The sequence below is a fragment of the Bufo bufo genome, chromosome 6 (genome assembly GCF_905171765.1).
Source record: "Bufo bufo chromosome 6, aBufBuf1.1, whole genome shotgun sequence".
Lineage (NCBI taxonomy): Eukaryota > Metazoa > Chordata > Amphibia > Anura > Bufonidae > Bufo > Bufo bufo.
In genome coordinates, this window is record NC_053394.1 from 264,489,872 (window position 1) to 264,502,911 (window position 13,040).

Genomic DNA, 13,040 nt, shown 5'->3' on the forward strand with positions numbered 1-13,040 from the left:
ACCAAGCATCTTTTTCCATCTCCCGGTTCCTAAAATCTATTCCATACACCGGCCCCTGATAGGGGACGTAACAGGGATTAAACTGCTAGGAATAGTACTACTTAACATAACACTCATATTGGGATTGCATAGTACATTGCACGGCACACGCGCAGTGCCCCAAATTGGAAGTAAGAGGACCAACCAAGCATCTTTTTCCATCTCCCGTTTCCTAAAATCTATTCCATACACGTCCCCTGATAGGGGATGTAGCAGGGATTAAACTGATAGGAATAGTAATACTTAACATACCACTCATATCTGGTAGCACAGAAAATTGCACGGCGCACGCGCAGTGCCCCAAATTGGAAGTAAGAGGACCGACCAAGCATCTTTTTCCATCTCCCGGTTCCTAAAATCTATTCCAAACACCACACCGGCCCCTGATAGGGTACAAAACAGAGATTAAACTGGTAAGAACAGATTTTTTTAAAAAAAAAAAAAAGCGGACAGCCTCTGCGGAGCTGGGTATTTTTTAGCCGCGTTACTGAACGCTCATGCACAATGGCTGTAGGCTGATGCGTCCTTTTGCGGAGGTGACAAACTTGGTCAGTCAAACCCAAGGCAACATCATCAACCTCATCCCATATGCGTTTTTTCTGGAGCGTGCCCTGCGAAGAGTTCTGATCAGGCCGTAGATGAGCATGAAGAGGAAGAGTTGTGGTCACCATCACCACGATGTTGTCGTCGTCGATTGCTGGACCTGTGGCAAGGCAGAGAGAGGAGTCTGAAGAAGAGGAGTCAGAGGAGGAAGGTGGCTTTTAGGAGGTGGAAGACCTACCACAGCAGGCGTCCCAGGGGGCTTTTTGTCACCTTTCGGGGACCCTTAGTGTTGTACGTGGCTGGGTGGAGGAAGAGACCTTCAATGACGTCAGTGAGGACAAGGAACGGGACATGGTTAGCTTGGTATCCAACCTTGTGCAAATGGGGAGTTTGCGGTTGTGCAAATGGACTGTTTGCGGTTGTTTGCGGTGCGTTAAACGGGGAGTTTGATCTGGCACTGTGAAGCGGGCTTAACCCTTACACTACCTGATCGATACAACATCATACCTGATGTTTTAAAGCACGTTATTCCAAACAATTTAGGAATGTTAGGGGATTTATGCCCTTTATGGATTAAAACCTGACTCTGCGTCAACTACGTAATTTTCCATGGGAGTTATGCCATGGATACCCCTCCGGTATGCCACAGTCCAGGTGTTAGTCCCCTTGAAACAACTTTTCCATCACTATTGTGGCCAGAAAGAGTCCCTGTGGGTTTTAAAATTCAAATGCCTATTGAAGTCTATGACGGTTCGCCCGGTTCGCCCGTTCGCGAATATTTGCGGAAATTAACGTTCGCCGTTCGCGAACGGAAAATTTTATGTTTGCGACATCTCTACATACCATATTGTACTTACCATCCTATTTTGTTATTTTCTGTACAAACATAGCTTGAAAAAGGTTTATAACCAAAATGTCATCTTATGCTTAGTTTCATTCTAATATGCTGGCAGGATAATATTAGTAGCTGTATTACTTTGTTTGCCTGGATTTCTCTTGTGGATTACCAGGTGGTTGAAGAACCCTTCTGGACAGCACCTCCACGTGAAACTAGTGGCTGTTTCAATCCTGGTGACTAGTGTTGAGGGAATCAAAGAATCCGAAGTGGAATTTGATCCGAAGTTTAGGAAAAATTTAATTTGCCATGAATCCAAATTTCCTCACACTTCGTGGTAATTAATCTTTTTTTTCTAAATGGCGGCTGCATGTAGTACACAGTAAAAGTAAGAAACATGGGAACGAGATCACCCATAATGCTGTAGAGCCAGCCAATCCACTGTTAGCCATCCTCATGTGATGTCACAGCCCTATAAAACTCTCATCCCACACGGTCTCCACCATTTCACTGTGAGCTGAGATTAGGAAGGGACGTGGCAAGCGCTCATGAGCTAGGGACGGTGTTGCTGAAAATAGTGTTGCTGAAAAGAATATTGGAGAGAGAGAGTGCATGGACAGTGCAGGGAGATCGTAGGAAGATTTTTTTGTGACTGTAGGAAGAGCATAGGGAGACTGTAGGTTTAGTGTAATCGCCCGGTGCATCTTGTTCAAGTGTTGCGACATTCATAGTTAACCTGTTATTTTACAGATAGACATACTGTGCCTCAGTATTAAAGGGCGGTATAATATATTGTTGTGTGCATCTTGTTCAACTGCTGCCACATTCATAGTTAATCCGCTACTTTATAGATAGACTTACTGTGCCTCAGTATTAAAGGGAGGTCTAATATATGGCTATGTGCATCTGGTTCAACTGCTGCCACATTCATAGTTAATCTGTTACCTTATAGATAGACTTACTGTGCCTCAGTATTAAAGGGCGGTCTAATATATTGCCGCGTGCATGTTGTTCAACTGCTGCCGCATTCATAGTTCATCCGTTACATTACTGATACAGTTTCTGTACACTATGGCCAAGAGACAGTTGCCTGGGCCTCCAAAGGAATGGGCAGTGGCAGAAATGTTGCTGTAGCTGACACAAGTACACAGGTAGCAGCAGAAAAAGGGGGGGTGGTAGCAGGCGCAGCAACAGGCCAGCTGCCTCTGTCCTCCAGTGGTCGCGTTTTGACCAACAATCCAGCTGTTCTGCAATGGTTGACACACTCTTCAATGTAATCTCAGGTGACAACGGATACACACAGGCAGGAATCGGTAGGTTCCTCTGACACCATGCTTAGATGGCATGGCCCAGGAATTGCCTCTGTGCCCCTTAATTGTCCTGAACCTGCCTTTTGCTGCTCCTTCTGCTAGCCAAGTAATGTATGCTGCCGGCTCTGCTCCGCTCTTCAGCCAGGATAAGGACAGTCAGCAGTTACAGGCCAGAACAGACTTGGAGGAGACATCTAGGAGTGCAACTAACGATGATGACAGTGGGAATACATGTTGCGAGAGGTCAGGGACATGCGCAAGAGACAGGTGAGGGTGACATAAGTGACAACCAAACAGATGTAGATGTTGATGTAGCCAATCTCATGTGGGAGACTGGTGAAGAGGGGGCATCATCATCAGGGGGCAAGGGTGGCAGCGTGCCCATAAGACAGCAGGGTAGAAACGTGACCATGAGACAGCAGGGTGGAAGCAGTGGGAAATCTGCATCCAAACGAAGAAGGGGTACACCATCTGCTACTTGGGAGACAACCTCTGAGGAACACACTAGCAGTGCACAGGTTCAGGTACTCACCAGTGTGGGAATTTTTTCACCAAGATGCAGGAAGACGTTAGAGTGGCTGTATGCAGGATGTGTGGGTAGAAGGTGAGGCGAAGCTGGGGTGCTAATGTTGGCACGAAAGCCCTGTTTCAACACATGGAGTGTCACCATAAAGTGGCATGGGAAAACAGTGGCACTCATTTAGTGTTACACCCTGATGCAGCAACCGCTCATCTTGCACTGGCCCACACCTGCTCTCGAGCAGTTAGGGCTGGACAACGTAAGCAGAAAAAAAACTGCTGTTTTTTCCCATTGACTTCAGTGTTCAATTTCAGAGAACTGATGGCTTATGCGCACCCAAGGTGGAGAGTCCCAAGCTGACATTACTTTTCCAAAAAAGGTGTACCAGCCCTGTAGACGTATGTTGAGCAGAAGGTGGGCCAGTCCTTGGGTCTCGAGATGTCTGATAGAGTTAACACCAGCGCTGACATATGGAGTTGTAGCTATGGTCAAGGACAATATATGTTCTTCACAGCCCACTAGGTAAATGTCGTTTTGGATCAGGCACACCAGCAACTTGGCCAGGTGATGGCAATGCTGTCTCCGCATTGTAATCGTGGGATTTCTGCGCCAATGTCCTACTCTGCCTCCTCATCCTCCACCTTCTCCTGACCCTCCACTGTAGGCACAGTTCACAGTGGTCCTCCAGCATATGACCTATGCAAAGCTAGGCATTGTCACACGGTTCTGCACCTCGTCGGTCTGGGCGAACGGAGCCACACCAGGGAGGAACTGCTTTATAAATAAAGAAATCGAATACTGGTTGCCTCCTCGACAACTGGGGATGGGAGCCATGGTTACTGACAACAGGAAGAACATTTTGTCTGCGATGCATCAGGGAGGGCTGACCCATGCGCCCTGCATGGCGCATATCTTCAATCTCGCTGTTACAGAGTTCCTTAAGTCTTCCACTGAACTGCAAGAGCTGTTAAAAATATCCAGGAAACTGTGAATGCACTTCAGCCACTCTTACCATGCAAAAATGCCCTCTTTGAGCTGCAAAGGCAAAATGCTCTTCCGCTACATATGATATGCAACGTTTTCACCTGTTGGAACTCCACACTCCATATGTTAGACCGCCTGTACGACAAATCACTAAAATAAAGTGGCCTAAATGGGAGGAAATGGTCAAAAACCCCAAACACTGTATCGTGTTTATAATCGGGGGAGCAATTGCTCCGCATGTGGTCCGTTGCTAGCGGCAGTCCATTTGTCTACAGGGAAGTCCATTTGTCTATATAGGGTGCGGACCTTGTGTCCGCTGGAGACAGTTGTCTCCAGTGGTCTCCAGTTCTGGGTTCCGTGAGACACTGAAAAGGATAGAACATGCTCTGATTTTCTTTGCATGGACCCTGTGAATAGCACCTCCTTCCTCTATGGGTTTGTGTGCAGTCTGTTGCACACGCTGATAGCGCATGGATCAAAAAGACAGCCATGTGAATAGGCTCTTAGTATTGAAGAGGACAGCCTCCACTAAATTTGCCCAGGGTACTACAGCAACATTGACCTCAACCTTCATGGATTTCATGGAGAAATTAAAAGACCAGTGCAATGAGCCGGACCGTGGGTAAAGTTACATGGACGCCAAATTATGCAGTGGGTCAGGATATGGGTATAATAGTCTATAGTTTTGATGCCAATTGCAGCGTGCGCAAAGTACTGTCACAGGGCCCTTTAAGGGTGTTGTAACTCACGTACCAGGTTAGGAATGCCAGAATGTAATGTCTCTGTATGGTAGTGGTATAGTGTCAACGGTGTCTCCTACCTGGGTACAGCTGGACTCCTGGATCCTGGCTCACTTGCGATAAAATGAGTCTAGTGCTAGTAGGGGTAATAGAGGAATTTGCAGCAGAAATTGAGATCCAGACCTTTGGTAAAGTTCAAACTTGTCTTTACTGGTTGTAGCTTTCATTCAAGCAAGATACAGCATTAGTCTTTGGTCCCAGCAGGTATTGGCAATGTGTGTCAGGAATATATCTTCTGCTCTATCATGTACCTGGAGCTTTGCAGGAAAGGACGTCTGCTTTGTAGCTCTATACTATGGCAGGAATTTGGCTTCTGCACTCTCTATCTTCTGCTGTATGGGGACTGACTAGCTGAGGAGGAATATGGCTTCTCCTGGGTCTCTGTACTTTACTCACAGCTATCTTCAAAGGGTATGCTTCTTCCTGGAATTCTGGAGTTTGTCTGCTTGCTTCTACCAGCTAAGGCTGCAGGGCTCAGGCTGGGGATGATGATCAATGTCTCAGCTGAGACAAGATCCTGGCTTGATTCCCTATATCTGGGAGCTCCTACACACACAGCTTTCCCCTAGCAGGGTTGGCTGGCACACTGACTTCTAACTTCCTTCTCTCCCCATGAGGCAGGATATGGGAGCAACCCACTCCGCTCACAGAGGGGGGAGTTAAACTGGAATGAACTATTCCAGTCTAGGAACACTAAACTGTAGCTAAGTCCTTGCTAACACATTGCTTCCACCTGCTGGTGAACATGAAGAATGACAATATACATTTAACAAGGCTTATAATGCACATTTGTGAGGATGTAAGATGAAATTACATAAGATGACAATGTAAATGCTCTCAACAGATTGTAGCGGGGTAAAAGAGTTTAGTAACACAACTCTGGGGTGTTACACCAGCACAACACCATATGTCTATTGGAGAACATACTGAATATACTAGAAATAATGAATGTAGTTTTCTAATAGATAATCTAATCAGATAATTTCTCATTTTTAACCCTTTCAAGACCAAGCCATTTTTCACCTTCGTGACTTAATTTTACAGATCTGACGTGTCACTTTATGTGCTAACTTTGGAATGCTTTTATTTATCCAGGCTATTCTGAGATTGTTTTCTCATGACATCTCGTACTTGATGTTAGGGGTAAATTTGATATTCAATAACTTTTCGATAACTTTTATCTTTACAAAATTTGAAAAAATATATAATTTTCTAAATTTGAATTTCTACGCATTAAAGTCAGATAGTGATACCTGATTAGATAGTTTTTACTTAATATTCACTACAGGGAGTGCAGAATTATTAGGCAAGTTGTATTTTTGAGGATTAATTTTATTATTGAACAACAACCATGTTCTCAATGAACCCAAAAAACTCATTAATATCAAAGCTGAATATTTTTGGAAGTAGTTTTTAGTTTGTTTTTAGTTTTAGCTATTTTAGGGGGATATCTGTGTGTGCAGGTGACTATTACTGTGCATAATTATTAGGCAACTTAACAAAAAACAAATATATACCCATTTCAATTATTTATTTTTACCAGTAAAACCAATATAACATCTCAACATTCACAAATATACATTTCTGACATTCAAAAACAAAACAAAAACAAATCAGTGACCAATATAGCCACCTTTCTTTGCAAGGACACTCAAAAGCCTGCCATCCATGGATTCTGTCAGTGTTTTGATCTATTCACCATCAACATTGCGTGCAGCAGCAACCATAGCCTCCCAGACACTGTTCAGAGAGGTGTACTGTTTTCCCTCCTTGTAAATCTCACATTTGATGATGGACCACAGGTTCTCAATGGGGTTCAGATCAGGTGAACAAGGAGGCCATGTCATTAGATTTTCTTCTTTTATACCCTTTCTTGCCAGCCACGCTGTGGAGTACTTGGACGCGTGTGATGGAGCATTGTCCTGCATGAAAATCATGTTTTTCTTGAAGGATGCAGACTTCTTCCTGTACCACTGCTTGAAGAAGGTGTCTTCCAGAAACTGGCAGTAGGACTGGGAGTTGAGCTTGACTCCATCCTCAACCCGAAAAGGCCCCACAAGCTCATCTTTGATGATACCAGCCCAAAACAGTACTCCACCTCCACCTTGCTGGCGTCTGAGTCGGACTGGAGCTCTCTGCCCTTTACCAATCCAGCCACGGGCCCATCCATCTGGCCCATCAAGACTCACTCTCATTTCATCAGTCCATAAAACCTTAGAAAAATCAGTCTTGAGATATTTCTTGGCCCAGTCTTGACGTTTCAGCTTGTGTGTCTTGTTCAGTGGTGGTCGTCTTTCAGCCTTTCTTACCTTGGCCATGTCTCTGAGTATTGCACACCTTGTGCTTTTGGCCACTCCAGTGATGTTGCAGCTCTGAAATATGGCCAAACTGGTGGCAAGTGGCATCTTGGCAGCTGCACGCTTGACTTTTCTCAGTTCATGGGCAGTTATTTTGCGCCTTGGTTTTTCCACACGCTTCTTGCGACCCTGTTGACTATTTTGAATGAAACGCTTGATTGTTCGATGATCACGCTTCAGAAGCTTTGCAATTTTAAGAGTGCTGCATCCCTCTGCAAGATATCTCACTATTTTTGACTTTTCTGAGCTTGTCAAGTCCTTCTTTTGACCCATTTTGCCAAAGGAAAGGAAGTTGCCTAATAATTATGCACACCTAATATAGGGTGTTGATGTCATTAGACCACACCCCTTCTCATTACAGAGATGCACATCACCTAATATGCTTAATTGGTAGTAGGCTTTCGAGCCTATACAGCTTGGAGTAAGACAACATGCATAAAGAGGATGATGTGGTCAAAATACTCATTTGCCTAATAATTCTGCACGCAGTGTATATGTCTATTTATGTTGGCATCATTTTGAAACGTAGATTTTTTAGGACGTTAAGAAGGCTTAGAACTTAAGAAGCAATTTTTTATTTTTTCAAGGACCAATTCAGTTCTGAAGTCATTTTGAGCTCCTTACATAATAGAAACAACCCATAAATGACCCCATTTTAGAACATACACCCCTCAAATTACTCAAATTACTTAAAACTTGTTTTACAAACTAGGTTAACCCTTTAGGTGTTCCACAAGAATTAAAGGAAAATGGAGGTGAAATTTCCAATTTTAAGTTTTTGTGCAGATTTTTAATTTTAATACAATTTTTCCTATAACACATCAAGGGTTAACAGCAAAACGAACCTCAATATTTACTACCCTGATTCTGCAGTTTACAGAAACACCCCATTTGTGTTTATAAACAGCTGTACGGGCACACGGCAGTTCTCAGAAGGAAAGGAGCAACATCTGGTATTTGGAGGGCAGATTTTGCTGGAATGGCTTATGGGTGTCGTGTCATAATTAAAGGCACACTAAGGCACCCCTACAGAAGAAACCCCCCAAAAGTGACTCCATTTTGGAACTACACCCCTCAAAGAATTTATTGAGGGGTTTGCTGACTACTTTTACCTCAGAGGCGCTTCATAATATTTAGGCCTCATGCACACGACCGTGCCGTTTTTTGCTGTCTACAAACTGCAGATCCGCAAAAAACTGAAGCCGCCCGTGTTGCCTTCCGCAATTTGCGGAACGGAATCGGCGCCGGCAATATAAATGCCTATTCTTGTCCGCAAAGCGTGGACAAGAATAGGACATGTTATTTTTTTTTTTAGCGGGCTGCTGAACAGAGCCACGGATGCGGATGAATGGATGGGTCCGCATCTGAGCTGCCAAAACGGCGGCTCGGATGCGGACCCAAACAACGGTCGTGTGCATGAGGCCTTAGAAACACTTGGCTGTGAAATTCGAAAATTATATTTTTTACAAGAAAAAGTTGCTTAAGCCCAAATTTTTCACTTTAGCAGGAGATAACAGGAGAAAATGCACCCATAATTTGTAACCCATTTTCTCCTGAATACGACAACACCCTATATGTGGTCGTAAACTGCTGTATGAGCAGACAGCAGAATTCAAAAGGAAAGGAGCTGCATCTGCATTTTCTAACATGGAATTTGCTGAAATAGATTTTAAGGGCCATAGTTTTTTTTTTGGTTTTTTTATGACTGAGCTGTGTGGGGGTTAATTTTTTGCTGGATGGGCTGTAGTTTTTAATGGTTCAATTTGGGGTACATATGACTTTTTGATAGCTTTTTATAAAAAAAATTTAAGAGGTGAAGTGGGCTAATATTGCAATTCTGCCAGTGTTTTTTTATTTAAATTTTTTATGGGGTTCTCCACGTCGTATATTTGATAAGATAATTTTATTCTGTGGGTTGATATGGTTATGGCGACATCAAATTTGTATTTTTTTTTCATGTTCTACCACTTTTATATCACAAAATCACTTTTTATTAAACATTTTTTTTTTTTGTATCACCAAAATCTAAGACCCATAACTTTTTTATGTTTCTGTCAACATAGTTATATGAGGGCTTATTTTTTGCGGGGTGGGCTGTAGTTTTTATTGGTATCATTTTCGGGATGCATATGACTTTTTGATAATTTTTTTATAATTTTTTTTCGGGAGGTGAGGCAAAAAAACTGCAATTCGCCATTGTTTTTTATTTTTTGCAGCGTTTACCATGTGGAATTAGCACCATAATCATTTTATAGATCACGTCATTAGGGACGCGGCAATACCAATTATGGGTAGTTTATTTATTTTTTATTTATTTTTTTTATAAATGAGCGGATATGGGAAAAAGCTATTTATTTTATTTTTAATTTACATTTATTTTCTTTTTTTACATTTCTTTTTTCAACTTTTTTTATTTTCACACTTTTTTTTATCAAGTCCCATTTGGATCTTGAAGATCCAGTGGGGCTTATGGCTGTACTATACTTTGCAACGCAATGCTCTTGTACTATCAGGTTTCCTGATGGATGGCAACACTGGACGCCTTTGCAAAGCATTCAAGAGGACTGCAACAGGGGGCAAAGATGAATGCTGGGAATACAGAAAGGGGCAGGGGACATTGGCAGGCATAGTTGTAGCTAGGGACAGGCACATGTGGAGCGAGGCTGGAGAGTTTGAAGGGGGAAAGCAGATAGGTTGCAGGCACTGATCATGGGATAGGGCAGATGGGGGAGGCATTAGGGTGCGTTTATAAGGGAACAGATCGGGAAGAGGGCTAAATGACGGGCACGGGCACTGATTAGCTAATGCCTGATTTCAGGCTCAGATCTGCAGAGACTAACCAATCTGAGCGATTGCCGGCAAGGGACGTCTCTAATTGGTCCCTTGACGGCATTACCGGACTCTGCACTGTCTCTGACAGCGGCATTGCAGGGGCAGAAGCTTTAATCCATGCGTTTTGCAGTGCTTGGATTAAAGAGCTGCCATGACGTTTATATACGTGCTATCTGCACGGGGTATGTGCAGATAGCACGTACATAGCCGTATGGCAGTCATGAAGGGGTTAACATTAATCAGTATGTCTATAATCCACTTTATAACACGGCTAATAACGGCGTTTCATCTAAAGCATGCAGAATTTGCTTCTGGAAGCTTTCTCACCTTACTAATAGTGTTTGTATACAATTCACTATAGTGACCAGAAACAAGGTGCAAGGCTTGTTCGGCCAGTAATGTATCTCTCACCATGGTTGCTACACACAGAAGCATATTCACAGATAAGATGGGGCCTGAGATCAAACGTTTCTATAGCCCTGGGATAAGTGCATAAAAGGCAACTAAATGGTCCCAAGCTTGGTCATTACAGATCTGTGATTTACATGCAAATGAGTACAGCATTTCTAATGCAGATTGCAAAAGGATGATGGCAAATCAATTCCAGTTGGTACATAGTACTTAGCACTTATTAAACACAATTTAGAAAAGTCAGTGAAAAGTATTAGTTTTATGGTGTCTGGATTTCTTTGCAGAATTTTCCGCAACTGAAAATCTGTTTCATTTAATTAAATGGGGCAGCAAGCACGTGGATTTCTGCAAGCCCCATTCAAGTGAATGGAACTGATGTTCAGTCGCAGAAATTTCTGTAACAAAATCAGCAGCGTGTGAAGGCTCCCTAATACTTCATTGTAATCAACCTTAATATATTAATTATGAGCATCTTTAAAAAAAAAAAAATATCTAATTTTCAACTTGTTCATTACTCATGGACATTATATTAGCTCTGCTTAAAGGGGTTATCCCATGATTAATGAAATTCCGATATCATATAGTACTCTTTCTTACAAAGCTAGGACCAGCCCTGTACCTCACATAGATCCAGATATCTGCCCATTCTTTGCTCCAATTGCTCTGTTAGATTTATTAAAAGATGGCATCTTAGGGGGTGTGTCCTTTCCACTGCAAGGATGGAACTGAGCATGTGCGTCCACCTCAGTGAGCTGGACAAAGAATTTAAAAACAGCAGGTGGTGCTTAACAGGTAGATTGCAGTAAATAACTCAGTGGCTATACAAAATTTTTAATTACACACAATGACAAAATTCAGATCCAGGTGCAGGTTTGAAAAATGTGGAATATTTTTTGTGGGACAACCCTTTTGACATTGAAATTTTGGAAAATTGTATAAATTATTATGGGCAACTTCAAAAGTCTTCCTCATGACATATGACTCCCAATATGGAAAACAGGTATCAACGTGTAAAGCCTCAAGCACGCCTTTGTATTACAGTTTTATGTCGCCACAGAGCTGTAATAGGGCACCTATAGAAGTCCTATTGTATCTGTGTATGCCTCCAATTTAATACAGAGGCATGCCAATATTAATCCAATATTTCCCTTTATTCTAAGGGAAAACATTTCCGACTTGTAGCAAAAAGCAGTACATCATATAATGGCGCGCTAACCAGATTTACTAATATGAGTGCATCTAGACCTTGTCATAATGGCATCAAAGCTTGCTGCAATTTGGCACAGATTTGGCACAATTTGACACATTTAATTCTGCGAAAGGGCTCTGCACCTAGCTTGACAAGGGGATATGGTCTGACATGCAACATTTGGGCCAAAATTGTGCCACAATTTTGGCGTAACATTACAGTGTTCAAGAAGTATTTAAACACCCTGCGATTTTGCAAGTTCTCCCACTTAGAAATCATGGAGGGGTCTGAAATTCACATTGTAGGTGCATTCCCACTCTGAGAGACAGAATAAAAAATTTAAAAAACAGGAAATCACATTGTATGATTTTTAAAGAATTTATTTGTCTTGCACTGCTAAAGTATTTGAACACCTGAGAAACAGCAAGAATTCTGCCTCTCAAAGACCTGTTACTGTTCCATTAAAAAGTCCACCTCTACTCCACTCATTAATCTAACTTAGTAGCACCTGTCTGAGCTCTTTAAAGACCCCTGTCCACCCAACAGTCAGTCAGACGCCAACTACTACCATGGGCAGGACCAAAGAGCTTTCAAAAGACACCAGAGACAAAATTGTGGACCTCCACAAGGCTGGAAAGGGCTACGGGGCAATTGCAAAGCAGCTTGGTGAAAATAGATCAACTGTAGGAGCAATTGTTAGAAAATGGAAGAGGCTAAAGATGACTGTCAGTCTCCCTTGAACTGGGGCTCCATGCAAGATCTCACATCGTAGGGTATTAAAAATCATACAATGTGATTTCCTGTTGTTTTTTTTTATTCTGTCTCTCAGAGTGGGAATGCACCTACAATGTGAATTTCAGACCCCTCCATGATTTCTAAGTGGAAGAACTTGGAAAATTGCAGGGTGTTCAAATACTTGTGTTCCTCACTGTATGTTGCAACCTACAAAAGCCTATCTATGCACCACATTTATCATCCAGCATCTGCCACTGTGATCAATTTGGTGCAGGTCTAGACAGTCAGTGTAAGTTTATGCCATCGAAAGGCTAAGGCTACTTTCACACTAGCGGCAGCCTTCTCCAGCAGGCTGTTCTGGCAGGTGAACAGACTGCCGGATCCAAGCTGCCGTTAGTGCACGCGTGCCGCCGGAGGTCAGCTCCGGCCCCATTGACTGCAAACATTTAATAAAACTACAAACAGCCTTCCGGAGAAGGCTGCCA